This window comes from Pogona vitticeps, chromosome 4 (assembly GCF_051106095.1).
Source record: "Pogona vitticeps strain Pit_001003342236 chromosome 4, PviZW2.1, whole genome shotgun sequence".
In the NCBI taxonomy this organism is placed as follows: Eukaryota; Metazoa; Chordata; class Lepidosauria; order Squamata; family Agamidae; genus Pogona; species Pogona vitticeps.
In genome coordinates, this window is record NC_135786.1 from 166,486,405 (window position 1) to 166,500,638 (window position 14,234).

A 14,234-nucleotide genomic window follows, 5' to 3' on the forward strand; every position below is an offset into this window, starting at 1 on the left:
AAGAGTAGAAGGGGATGACAGAGGACGAGATAGTTGGACAGTGTCATCGAAGCAACCAACATGAATTTGACACAACTCTGGGAGGCAGTGGAAGATAGGAGGTCCTGGCGTGCTCTGGTCCATGGGGTCACAAAGAGTCGGACACGACTAAATGATGACGTCAGTGTACATGTCACTGCTGTTTCTGACTGGATGGTGCAAGTGGAGTTTCTGCCTATTAAATGCTTTTGTGTGTGTGTTTTCTACTCATATTTTGCTCCTTGTGGGCTGAACACACACTCTGAATATGGCAATAATTCTATTAGCACAGTAATCCCCCATGCCCCAGGCATCATGTGAGTATATTCTGATCATTCAGGCAAGCAGCTGCCTGCAATTTTTTTCAGTTCTGCTCTTAAGTTAAAAATAACTTTCTTCTTTTGCAGTTAGTGCAGATATTATATCATTTTCGTACTAAAACACAGATTCTGAAACTATAAGTATTTAGTATTATTGAAAATGACTAGTCTGTTTTTACTGTATGTGGTCTGTAGATACTTGTAAGATGTTGTAACCTCCCACTTTCCTTTCCAGAAAACTTATTAGGTAACAATTCATCAATCTTAAATACAGACTTCATAGAGAGAAACAACTTCAAACATCCTGCCTTTGTTAAACACACCTGCATATTAAATAAATAATCATGTGCTGTGAAGTCAATTCTGACTTATGGTGACCCTTTTCAGGGTTTTCTAGGTAAACAGTACTTAGAAATGATTTATCACCCTCTTCTTCTGGGGACAGCCTGGGACTATGCAACTTGCCCAAGACTGCACAGGCTGGCTCTTCTGAAATGCACAGTGGGGAATTGAACTCCCAACCTCTGGCTCCGTAGGCAGATACATAACCCATTGAGCTATCCAGCCAGCTCCAGCATAGTCAGATCAACCATAAAAATGTTTATAACATCAGGTGTAGCAACGCTAACCAGACTGGAACTTGTGAGGACTGATTTTCATATTTCCGTCAATGCATTGTAGAGATGATTGAAGGTACTAAAATAACTGATGCTATAAGACTGACTTCTGGGAAATTGTACATCTTTAGAATTAAAGAATGCCACCATTGCATACAGGTTGATCAATGGTAATCCAGCATCTAAACATTTGTGCTACTATATTCACCAGCACAAGAAGCCTGATGGAACTGTCAGTAAAGCTGGAAGCATTTTAGTGACAAGGTTCCTGCTGCCTGACACATACAAAAACATTGTTTTTTCTATCAGAGCATCTCTGGTAGGAAAAAAACCACCCTCTGGATGTTACATTTCTGTTTGCTAAGCACAGGAGCCTTTTAAAGCAATAGTTGGCCACCCTAATCAGAGGTAATATTTAATACAAGCATATGTCCTTATTTATTTATATTTACATAAAGGATAGAATCAAGCCCTGGAGAAAACAAATTATAATAAACAGATGTATGATAACAAAATACTGTGATTTAAATGACTTGCTAAATAGAACACGTAAGAGTCTATCACTAACTGAAGTACTTGTTTGGGTGAGAGAACTTGATGATATTTAGTTTATAGACTAAAATCAGTGGCAGTTACTGATACTTGCTCAAAGTACAGTATGCTTTTTTACTGTATAATAGGAAAGGGAAGTGAAAATGGTAAACAGAGTAGTGGCCAAACCACTCTATGGGCGAGGTAAAAATTGAAATAAACAAACAAACATAAAGTGCCCCCTCCCACATTTTCCAACTTTTATTAAATCAAGTTCAAGCCCAACATTCTGTGCATAACTGTACACATTTTATCAAACTATTATGAAGCAGAGTGAGAAAGTTGCCTCTGGCAGCAAATTTTGAGTGTCATCCAGGCAGAACAATGTTTTAGTTATTTTCTTTGTATGTGTGTGTATACTGCTAGGGGTGAGGTGAGGTTTTTGTGTAGCTTTCTGCTTCCTGCTGGAGCCCAAATACCTTTGATTGGATGATTATGTGCATGAAGAGGGGATTCATTTGCTACTCTGCTTCAAGCAACAAAATGTCTTGGGTCAGCCCTGCAGTTTCACTGTCATTCATCTAGAACATTTCCTGTTCATCTGCCTAATGAACAGTATTACTCACACATTATGCTTATCCTCCTCTAAATGTCATCACATTTGCCTATCTCGGCTCCTGGTCCATAATTGTCTTGTAACTAGACTTGGCTGCAGTCCCACCATGACATAGTTAATGACAGCCTAACACTGTATATTCCCCCACTTCACCCCCATATCCGTAGAATTTGCTTAACACGCCATTGGACACTTCACCATTCTCACTCTTTAAACAAAATGTGAGCGAACACCTTTCAGTTGATCAAAATCTTGATCAACCTCAATATTTATTTTTTTATTTATTTAATTTATACCCTGCCCATCTGGTCTTCCGACCACTCTGGTCTTCCGACCACTCAATATGGCTAAATTTCAAGGAAAGCTTTCTCCACCTGGCAAACATCCCCTTGCACATTTTTTGCACTAGTCCAGTAGCCACTGATGGTCAAAACCAGCATACAGAAGAGGGTATGAAATTTTATACAGGTGTATAGGAGAGGTCAAATGCTTCATCTCTCTTCCTAACCCAGCAAAAGGATGAGAGGAGAGAAACCACAATCCTCCTCCTTGCCCATCCCCAGAAGCAGCTTGAGGGCTTTGGAACCATAACCCTGCCTCCCCCCAAAAAATCAGATTTCCAAGCTCCGCCAGATTTATAAACAATGAGGCTTGTCAAAGGGGGGAAAGGGCCTATTCGCCCTAACACACACACACTTGAAAGTGACAAGCCATCCTCCACTTTCAGTTTCCCTAGAGATGATAGGCAGGGAGAATGGTTTGCAGGGATGTTGGTGTCACAGAAGGGAAGGGGTCAAGGAGCCCCATCCCTGATACTCTTGGCCAAGGGGAGAGCTAGGTACAGTGAGGTTGAAATGTTAAAAAGCCATTACCCCAGTGGGTGCCAGCTTTATGGGGGGGGGGAATGGATGGTGAGCAAGACTAAAATTGAATTTCAGCCAAGCACATTTTTCCCCCACAGGTGATAAATGCAGCTTTTTGAATTGTCATAAATTAATTCTGTGGGGCTTAAATTGACTTTAAAGCCTTGTGGAAATGAGCTCCAAACTGCATTTCTCCATTTCACACATGTACAACCACAGTGGGAGAGAGAGTGAAAAATGCCTTGACACATAGGAAAACAGTGCATGGGTAAACCAATAAACATTTAATTTTAAGTGTAGTGGAAATTGTTTAATTCCAAGGTGCCTGCTTTCAAAGCAACGAATGAGTATTCAAACCACTTCAGCTACAGTTTCATGCCATGCCATGCCTGATTATTGCAAAATAAACGTGCACAGGAATGCAGCATTAAAAGTGTTCCCTCTGTCTTAACTCACAGACAGTTCATACCTTGCTTTAAGGGCAATGACTCAACCTACACCAAAGCTGGTTCTTAATTTCTCAACATGGCAGGCGCCAGGGCAGAACCCTGCCTTGAAGGCATGCCTACCTGTTCATTTTCCCTTCGCCTGAGCCATGGGAGCCCAGACCTTCCCAAGACACTGGCACACATGCAGAACTCCGGGGCCAAAGCCCTTTGACTCAGGTTTCCCAGCGTCACACTAATTCCACCGTATTTAATCGAGTGGCCCACCCTATTCATATTGACCTGGGCACCAGACGCGTAGGTGCGTTGCCTCAGCAGCGCTTCCCTCACGGCCCGGCTGGGGCGGGCGGGCGCCCGTTCCCGGGCTTGTGCAATGCCCTTCCCAGCAGGACTCCCGGCGCCACCTGCCCGTCTCGCGCGGCCTCGCGCCCCGCCCGCTCCTTCCTTTTTCTCTCCCTTGCCAAGCGTCGCGTGGCTTTCCCCTTGGCGAGCTTCTCTCCCTGCATGCTTTTTTTAAAAAAATATTTTTGCCTTACTCAGGACTAAATGGAACGTCAAACTGGAGATGGGAAAGGAGGAGAGAAACTTAGCCGGCTGAAGGAGGCTGCTATGTGTGTGTGTGGGGGGAGTGCTGTCGCGGGTGGGGGTGAAAACGCAGATCCGGGTGGGAAGGCAGCCCCACGCGTGTTGCCTGCACGGAAAAAGCGCGCCTCAGCTTCGTCCAGTGCGGCTCGGCTACCCCCAAATAAACGAGGAGTTAAGACGATAGCCCAACTTTCTTTGTCTCACCGAGGACTACAGACCTCCGAGGCTGCAGCTATTCCAGAGCAGGTCCGTGCAGTCCGTTGAGAGGAACCTGACTCATAGGAGAATACCTCTCGCCTCAAACGGCAGCCTTGGAGACACTTGCGAAGGGGAAGATCCCATTCGACTTTGGGGGGGGGGCGCTTTCCTTTTGAGTAAAATGCATCTAAAGATGCAAGCATGAACTTACAAATACTTTACTGTAGTAGGGGTGGTGGTTTAACCTGCGTTGGCCAGCTTGCTTTATTTATCTGTCTTCGCTGGGCTTCGAGGGTAGCCGGAGGCAGTTGCTCACAGGAGGGGGGCGGCCCAAGCCATTTTGCCGCCTGAGGCACATAAAAGAGTGGCCTCGCGTTATTTTGACAGGAGGCAGAAGAGCCCACGAGCATTTTTTCCATCATTAAAAACAGAACCGTCACAAACTTCAGTATCAAAGCCATTTCATGACACCTCAAATCTGGGGTGACCATCCCACTCTTGTTTTTATCTTACCGGTATAGTAAATGAGGTAGGTGCCTCAACGGAGTAAGATATACTTCGGAGGAAGCAATCGACCGACCACCCCAGTAGCTTGCTCTTTCCCCCCCCCTTCCCCCCCATCCCACACTCCAGAGAAAGCGTGATCGTGAAAAGTATAACGAGCGGAACTGTTTGGAGAACGGGTGGAGTAACCGGCATCCGCAAAAAAAAGGTCAGCCTGACGCTCCCTGGCTTTGCACCAGACTTAGAAGGGAGGGAGGAAACATAATAGGCTGCTCTCTTTGTAACGAGCCACCAGCGTTCGCGCAGCCTCCCGGGCACGAGCAAGCCTCCTTCCTCCTCGCGGCGCGGGAAGGGCGGCACGACGGCGGCACCGTTCGCCCCACCACCACCTTGTTCCCTTGTGACAGGCCGCGGGCGGGCTTGCGCGCGCGCTTCCCTCCTTTCGTCCCCGGGCTGGCCCGCGCTCGAGTTCTCTTCAGGGCGTGTGGAGGGGGTGCAGTTCGCCGTGTTGCTGCCCCTTACCTTGACGCCGCCTATTGCCGCTGAGTGTCGGGTTCCTGCTCCAGCAGGTGCCCCCGGGGTCTGCCTTAAAACCAGAGCCAAACAACTGCAACTCTACCCCGTGCGGCTTTACGGTACTCGGCGTGTGCCTTTTCTCCATTCCCTTCTTTCACTGACCCCGTCGCAACCCTGGCAGGGAGGGGAGGGGAAGGAAGGGAAGGGAAGCAAGACAGGAAAGTGGGGGGTTGGGACGGACTGAATGCGGAGCGGGGTCGGAGTTTCTCTTGCTCCTCTCCGGAGAGTCAGATACCGGCCAGCCTCGCTTCCTTTCCGTCTTCCTGTGGGATTGTTTCAGTTTGTAATTATTTCTATTTCTTTTCCCCCTCGGCAGTTTAGAAAAGACAAGAGATCTAACAGTGGTTTCCACTACGGAAAGAATCTGACATGTAGGAATGGGATGATGGCCTTTTGGAGAATACAGTAGATGCATGAGGAAAGACCACTTGTTCTCCCATATTTTTCTTCTCGGGTTCTGTACTTCCCCAGTTTAGCCCGTGGACAGGCTCTCGTTGAAGGATGTGGGTGATCCTAGGTACACCTTCTGTTCCAAAGCTTGGCCATGCTAGCAGAGGAAGTTTGGGAGCTGTTGTGTAAAAAATAATAATTTTTCCAAGCTGGAAGAATTTGCTCATCAGTGCATTCACTGGTTTCGTTCATTTGTTTAGTCGTGTCCGACTCTTCGTGACCCCATGGACCAGAGCACGCCAGGCCCTCCTGTCTTCCACTGCCTCCCGGAGTTGGGTCAGATTCATGTTGGTTGCTTCGGTGACACTGTCCAACCATCTCATCCTCTGTTGTCCCCTTCTCCTCTTGCCTTCACACTTTCCCAACATTAAGGTCTTTTCCAGGGAGTCTTCTCTTCTCATGAGATGGCCAAAGTATTGGAGCCTCAGCTTCAGGATCTGTCCTTCCAGTGAGCACTCAGGGTTGATTTCCTTTAGAATTGATAGGTTTGTTCTCCTTGCAGTCCAGGGGACTCTCAAGAGCCTCCTCCAGCACCACAATTCAAAGGCATCAATTCTTCGGCGGTCAGTTTTCTTTATGGTCCAGCTCTCACTTCCATACATCACTACAGGAAAAACCATAGCTTTGACTATTCGGACTTTTGTTGGCAAGGTGATATCTCTGCTTTTTAAAATGCTGTCAAGGTTTGTCATCGCTTTCCTCCCAAGAAGCAGGCGTCTTTTAATTTCATGGCTGCTGTCTCCATCTGCAGTGATTATGGAGGCCAAGAAGGTAAAATCTGTTTTACCTTCTTGGTAAAAGTTACAGCCTAAACTAAAACCAACAGGGTATACTTGTAAGTAAATTCATTTAGCCATGTAATACAGCAAAAGGCAGCAACATGAGACCACTTCAGCAGTAAGTAAACAGAGAGTAGTGTGTGTGCCCTGCAACACCCAGCTGCCCTGGCCAGCATAGGCCATGCTGAGGAAGAGAGGGAGTTATTTATTTAATAGTATACCGGCCAATTAGGCCATAAGGTTGTTTCCCCCATAAAATTACAACAATGAAAGATATGCACTGGGGGATTCCTGAGTCACATCTGATGGCCTTGTGATGTTTATTTGGTTTGTCCCAGGTAGATGCATACAGGATTGGAGTCTTAGGCTGCCATCTCTGCAGGCAGACTTAGAAGTAAACATTTTTTTTTTCAAATGTGCAGTCAAGTCATTTCTGACTTGCAGAGACCCTCGGGTTTTCTCTAGGTGTAAAGAACTCAGCAGTGGTTTACCAGTCGCTCCTTCTGGTGTTGCTTTGGGATCATGCAGCTGGCCCAAGGCTACACAGGTGTTGAGGCATGCATCACCATGTGCCACAAGCGTACCTGGTGATCTCAACTGGACCCTCTCCTGGGGGGCACAGTGAACTTTCAGTGGCAGCTCCACAGCCAGGCATTAGTCTCCCCATTACATTCACTGAGGCTTCTGACAAGCTGGCTTAGGGATGCACTGTTACTTGTTTATTTGCATATTTTTTGAATAGACAGACCACTGTTTGCTTTCCTATCAATAAACCACATGGATATCAATAAAACAGTATAAAAGCACAATTAAATGCTCACTTCACACTAACTCAATTTCACAACAAGGCGGAAAAAGCTCTAGTTCATATCATCCACTCCACCCAGAGATCTTCGCAAAAAAATGTAGATCATGATTTAATAGTGATAGGAACATAACGAAGGAACCAGGTGCATCATGGAATGGTGTAATCTGTGGGCCACCACAGATAAAGTATTTTAGAGGCTGCCACCCCACAAATCTCTAAGATTTATAGTACTGATAACAGACTCTCCTTATCATCGTATTCTCTGTGTTACACCAGTTACCTGGAAAGAGAGGTAAGGATCATCAAATATTATGTTTTGATTTAAAATTAGTTACAGTTATTTCCAGATTTTCCTGCAATGAGCTCACACAGGTTTCTTCCTTGTTGCTCCTCATAACACCCTTGTGAGGTAGGTTGGCCAGACCGAAGGTGATTGGCCCATGGTTACTCACCATGATTTTCACCATGCAGAAGGTACTTGGACCTGGGTATCCCAGGTGCTGGTCTGCCACCTTAACCTCTACACCACAGTGTCAGAGATGGTCTTAGAATTTTTTTTTCAAGACCCCCAGTGGTTCTTCAGAGCAAAGCAAGGAAGCCTGCGCCCTTAATGTCCTAAACCCAAGAAGATGGGAAGGCAGGCTCAATCAGTATTGGCAAATGTATTCCTGAGGATCACTTTCTTGATCCCAGCCCCTCTCAATGAACCCTTTGGTGGTCAAGTGCTTGTAACCAAAGAGTATGCCTTGAAGAAGATGCTGCCATTTCCCAGCGTTTAATCAGGGATTGGCAAAGTACAACTCAACAGACGTGGGCTCCTGTAACTCTAAGCATTCCTCATAATTATCTGCATTTTGCCCACCTCTTGTTTCAAGGTGGGAAGAGGTTGAAAAAAAAAAAAGATAAAACGCTTCAGGTATCATGGTCATTGCAAAGCATAGTCTGTGTGTTTAAGATCAGATAAATTGCCAAAAATATCAGTATATTTTCCTAGCTACCATTAAAGTGGAATCAAGGATCTAAGGGAATTGAAACTGGCATATTTCTGTGAGAAGCTGTGAATCATGGCCTTTTCTGGTGGATAAGGAATGTGCTTTATCACTGTTTTAATAAGGAAGTGGATCAGGAGATGGTACCTTATTGAAGAATGTGAATATTAATACCGGTGGCTGTCATCGCTTTTATAAGGAGAACAATGCTATGCATGTTTACTGACAAGGGATGATTCAAAAATGAGACCTGTAAATAAACATAAAAATAGAGCTGTGATGTTGAGCTGTTACCAGGGGGTATTTACTCTTGACTGAGCTCTCCAGATCTAGAGTTCTCATATATATATATAATCTAGATCTAGAGTTGTCCTATATATCAAATCTAATGGTTTGCACACAAAACATACAAGACTTCATTTTCCCACACTAAGGCAATATTTCACGTTAACTTCCAACAGTCAAAAGTGTGTGTAGGTGTATGGCATTTTCCCCTCAAGAAAGCATTTCTAAAAACCTTTTGGAGCTCAGTCAGAAAGGCCCAGCTGTATGCTGTTCAATAAATCATAGGAAAAAAAATATCTTGTGTTTGTTGCATCCAAATGTTCCCATGTACAGTATAATGTACTTATTTTTCTGCAGAAAAGGCTCAGCACTGCCACCTAGTGTCTTGTTTTCTGTGCTATACCATAGTAAATTGCAAGAAATCTAATTAGAAGTGAAAGCCTGTAGCCATGCACTCTAGAATATTGATCTTTACAAAACTCCTGTGGAACTAGTGATTGAAAGAATTTAGCGATAGTGTCCGGTTCTTTTAAGCTGCAAAATACTATTTAACAGCAATATCATGGTTGGACTTAACTTGGTTGACCAGATTTTCTTATTAGAACCATCCTCTAATATAAAAACGTAAAAAGGACTATTAATTTAAACTACACAAGCAAAGAAAACAAAGTTAGAATTGAATTTAAAATGCTTGTTTTGCTCTGCACTGTTAAAAATTAAGTTCTAAGATTTGTCTGGGACAAAGGTTGACTCATGACGGCATGGTTTTGAATGCTTTACATGCAATTTATGATACAATATTTGATTTTATAACATAATTTGGAAGACAAATATTGATTTTAGGTACACATTAGATTCTGCTATAAAAGAGTGGGAAATACACTTCAACATTTTCCCTTTTTTAAAAGGAGTTCTATTATGCATTGTGAAAGGCCAGCCTGTGTGGCCTTGGGCAAGGTGTAAAACCCCAGAGTAGAAGGGGTTCTAAGTGTTTTATACCTCGGAATCCCTGGCATATGTCAGAACTGACACTGAGGGCACATTTTTGAAAACATATCTCTGACCTTGCTTTTCTTAGTGGGGTTTAAGCATGGACACTCAAGTTGGAAGAGTTAGAGTAGAAGTTACAAGGAATTATATACACAAATAGACAGCTAAAAACAGAGTAAAATTTGGAATGGTTTGCGTCAGTGCTCACTTGTGCCCTACAGCCTGCATTCGCCACCTGTCTTCCCTTTGCTACTGACAACAGCTGTCAGAAATTCCAAGCTTTGCCTTTAGGTCATGCTTTCCCCAATATGCTGTGTTGGAATGTAAAATTTAAACATTCCTGTAGTGTACCATGTATCCTGCAGTTCATTCTGTGTTGCTGGTGTGTGTGTTGAGTGATTATGGCATGTTTTATTTTAGGGCTATCTCGAGTTCTGATTAGCTGTCCCCTAACTCTCTGAAACTGTAGATACTTATTTTCACTTGCTTCCTGTAGTCTGGGTGAGGGGATGTAGTCTGGGCATGTTCTGAAATGCACCTGGAAGATTATATTATCCTGCGAGGCCCTACTATTCAAATGAGTTCCCTTTCATGCCCTCCACATGACATTACCTGAGGCAGGTACTGCTACAGTTCCTCTCATCTCCTCCCTTGCCATAGCTAACATTGTGTAACAAATCTGACTGGAGAAGACAAGCTGAGTTGTACGTACTGCTTGACTCTTATTCACTCACGGCCTAAAGCTGAGGGACGTTGTGGGGATGAAAATAGGGTTTAGGACCGTGTATAAGATCACAAGCTCTATAGAGAAAAAGCAGGGTATAAAGGTAACTAAGACATGTGAAAAGCCTAGGGTTTCTGCATCAGCACCGTGGCAAAAAAAACAACAAATACTGATGGCAACAGATGAGTTGCAGAAATAACAGTTGTGTGGGTGATTAGTCTACTGATGCGTCTGTGCTGGTGAAAGGTACTAGCATGCAGCATGCAATTGGCAAGGAAGGCTGGACATGGCAACCAAGGCTGTGCATTGTATGTACAGATTGGGGTCAGGATTGGAAACAACACACTTTGGTCCCTTTCATTAAAAGCCTTTCAGCCCCCAGACACTTAGCACTCAAACAGGAGTGGGGGTGGGGACACACAGACACATTCTTGATATATGTGTAGTAAGAAACTCTACTACAGCAGATAAGACAGACATAGATGACTCATAGAGGATGTTGCTGTACTTTTGTCCATATATGGTCTAACTAAATATTACATGCAGATGTATGTACTAAAGCCTTTTTGGCCTAATGTTTTCATTGCAAAGCAGCACAGGGTTTTGTTTTGAAGTGAAAAACCAGTAGAGGGGAGGGTGGTGGTCAATCATTTCCTGCATGTCACTTCCCCTTTTCACTCCACAGCTCTATTCAGTTGGCAAGGTTTGTTTGTTTGTTTGTTTTTAAGTGGAATTTTCACATTCACACTTTCTGTTTGGAGAATTCAAAATTAAACTTTGGTAATAGGCCTTTGCTACAGCTGCTTGGATGTGTATGTTATCAAATAACATTATATCATAAGTGTCTATAACGGCAATGTGATTAAGTCATGTTTTTAAAAAGTACCTGTTCAAAGCAAGGTGTCAAAACATTGCTGTATGGCAAAATGCTTGTATAGAACTATACTATACAATATAACAAGTTAAGCAGTTGGTCTGCTTCTTTGCAGACAGGATATTCAAATGGGCCTAGCAAGCACCTAGGCAAATTTCCTAAATATACTTCCTTAGAAATTAATGAAATTTGAATGAGCGAGAGTTTAATGTAAATGGGCTTAGGGTTGGGAGGCTTAGAATAGCACTGATCCTGGTAAAATTATTGGCATTTTACCTTGCCAGAACAACTTCATATTGTGTCTTTGTCAGCCAGCAAAAATAGGCACCTCTGGAGGAAATTAGGGTTGGGGACTCTCCAGAGCTTATCTGGTTTCAGTGCAAGGAAGAAAGAGGAGTGAAAACTCCACTGCACAAGCAGAAGTCCCCTTTTTGTTGTCAGATGCAGCCTTTGGGCTGTTTTACTTCAAGGCTGAAGTCCCATTTCTGTTTGTACTGATTTTTAATGAGACAAAATACTGTACAGTGATTAAGCTGTATAACATACTGTATCAATTTTTTTCCTGTCAAAATTTGATTAGATCCACGCACATGTACACATTTTGTCCTGTGTCCCTTTCTAATAATTTCACTATAAAGGCACTTAATAGAAATGGTTTTTTATTATATTTGGTCCAGTTAAAATAAAGGCAGGAATGGAAGTGCTCCATTTACTTTTGTAGCCTGATCCTCTGTACTCTGTACTCAGAAGCAATTCCCAGTGGTTTCAGTGGAAATCATTTCCAAAAAGTGCATAAGTCCATGACATTAACATTACGCAGGAAGACAACTGTTATTAACAGGTTAACCTAATAAATACCCACAACTGACTGCTGCTTAGCCCTTGAATCATGTTGATGATTTGAATATATCTCTTCTGCTACATTTTACAATGTAAAATGTTGGAAATTAAACAAGCAAGCAAAAAAGTAATCAACAGTGAAAGATAAAGATGTAGCAGATAAAACCACTATTTTAAAAATAAGAGATGCTTAGTATTCTTCCAGTGTAACCCTTTGAATCGTAACAGCTTTGAATTCAGTACTCCTAGATTATGTACCTGCATGATCAAGGAGCATCTTGTGCCAGCTATCTCCGTATTTTGTGGATTTAGGGAAACACATACCCATAGAGCCTCTGTTTCTTCTGGATTTAGTTTAACATCCAATCCACCACTGCCTTCAGACCATAGTTCAACACTTGCATGGTTTGCTCCTGGTTCCGAGAGTGAGAATGCTGAGTGTCATCTGTGTTTGGTTCCCTCCAAGGTGGTCTCACAAATTAGGGGAGACAGAACGGAGCCTTTCAGGAACCCACAGCTATGGAGTCCAACAAAAGATCCCCAGAGCTTACCTTCTGACAGTGATCCTTTAGGTAGAAAAAAGAACCATTCCTATAATGTCTCCAATTCACAACCCCTCATGCTGGATATACATGGGATGTATATGTGGATTGCCACTGTGCCAACTGTTCCTATGTTTGGGGCCCTTAAACCAAGTTCTAGGCATTATAGTCAAAAAGTTCAGTACCGTAGGAACTAGCTATAAAATTCTCCCCTAAAATTTACCATTCCGCCATGTATGTCTAATGTGGGATATTTATATTCCTCATGCCAAGCCTAATGAATGCCTACTGGGAGGAAAAGTTCTGAAGGACTCAAAAATTTGCCTTCTAAATTATATTTGGGGCTGGGGGCTAGTAACAGTATTATCCAATTCTGTTTTTCAGTTCCATAAGAATAAGTCTCAACTCTGTAACGTTTTGAGAAGGCACAAACAACAATACGTAGTTCCCAACCTTGGGTAACCCAGGTGTTTTTTGGACTGCAGTTCCTAGAACCCTCAGCCAGCACAGCTAGAGGTGAAGGCTTATGGGGACTGCAGTCCAAGAACACCTGGGTTACCCAAGGTTTGGAACCACTTATGGTATGTAGGTCCCACAGCAGAACTGAACAAACATATTTGTCATAGATTCCACCATATCTGTTTTGAAGCCTATATGTTTCTGTGGAGTGGGATAATCAAATGTAAATAAAATAAATTGGTCAAAAGAAGAAGAAAAGAACGGGTAAGAGACGTTTCACAATAAACTACTGATATGGTGTATTGTGCTTTGTGTAATCAGACAAATTAACACATTAACAAGATTTCTGTCAAACTGTTCTCATAAATGAGATTGAGGAGGAGAGATCTCATGTTTTAAATGTACTGTAGTATTTAATATTTGAATACCAAGTATGATTTAACTGATAAGATTAAGGCCTGTACTCATGGAGACAAGTTAAAGGCAGCAGGAAAAAAAGAAGACAAAATATGAAATGGACTGACTCAGTAAAGGAAGTCATGGCTTTGAGTTTGCAAGAGCTGAGTAGGGTTGTTAATGAGAAGACATTTCAGAAATCACTCATTCATAGAATCTTCATTAAGTTGACTTGACTGCACATAACAAGTGTGGGATATCAGTGGATTTGTTAAGCAGTTTACTTAAGCATTTGGATCATTTTACCTTGTACAATTGTGAAGGTAATACAGTATGGCTATTCTGTAAGGCTGCAAAGAGAATACAAACTCTAATTCTGCTTCCCATAGGCTAATTTCTTGTGCATTTTTAGTTAGAAAACAGCTGATTTCTACATTAGGCTGTGGGTCCATCTACGTAGCTCAGTATTGACTGCATTGGCTGTCAACAACTCTGGAGTTTTAGACTTTTAGAAGCAAACCACATGCACTATTACCGAACCATGACCCCTTTTCTCAAGATAAATACTACAATTCTACTTAATTTTGTGAAATAAGTACTTTCTACATGCAAATTCTTCTACTGTATACATTTCTGAAGAAAATACATGTCCCTGGTCTGACTGAAGTGCCCTTCGTTTTATTTATGATTGGGCTGCTCTAGTTGTGGTGTCTTTACGAATTGTCTATTTGCACAGTATATTGGTCTGAGCCTGTATAATTAAAATTGTAAAAACCGCCCGGAGAGTGCTTGTAGCGCTATGGGGCGGTATATAAGTCCAATAA

General features: G+C 42.8%; 1 long non-coding RNA gene across 2 annotated transcripts in view; it reads right to left on the reverse strand.

The window, feature by feature from the left end:
* Positions 1–5,356, reverse strand: part of LOC110072927 (uncharacterized) — a 40,264-nt gene extending 34,908 nt beyond the window's left edge. Inside the window, exon 1 of one of the 2 annotated variants that reach the window (XR_013545227.1) lies at positions 5,221–5,356. This is a non-coding gene — a long non-coding RNA (uncharacterized LOC110072927). The remainder of the gene's footprint in view (positions 1–5,220) is intronic. The other variant, XR_012086769.2, reaches the window with a different exon arrangement.
* Positions 5,357–14,234: the final 8,878 nt, after the last annotated feature.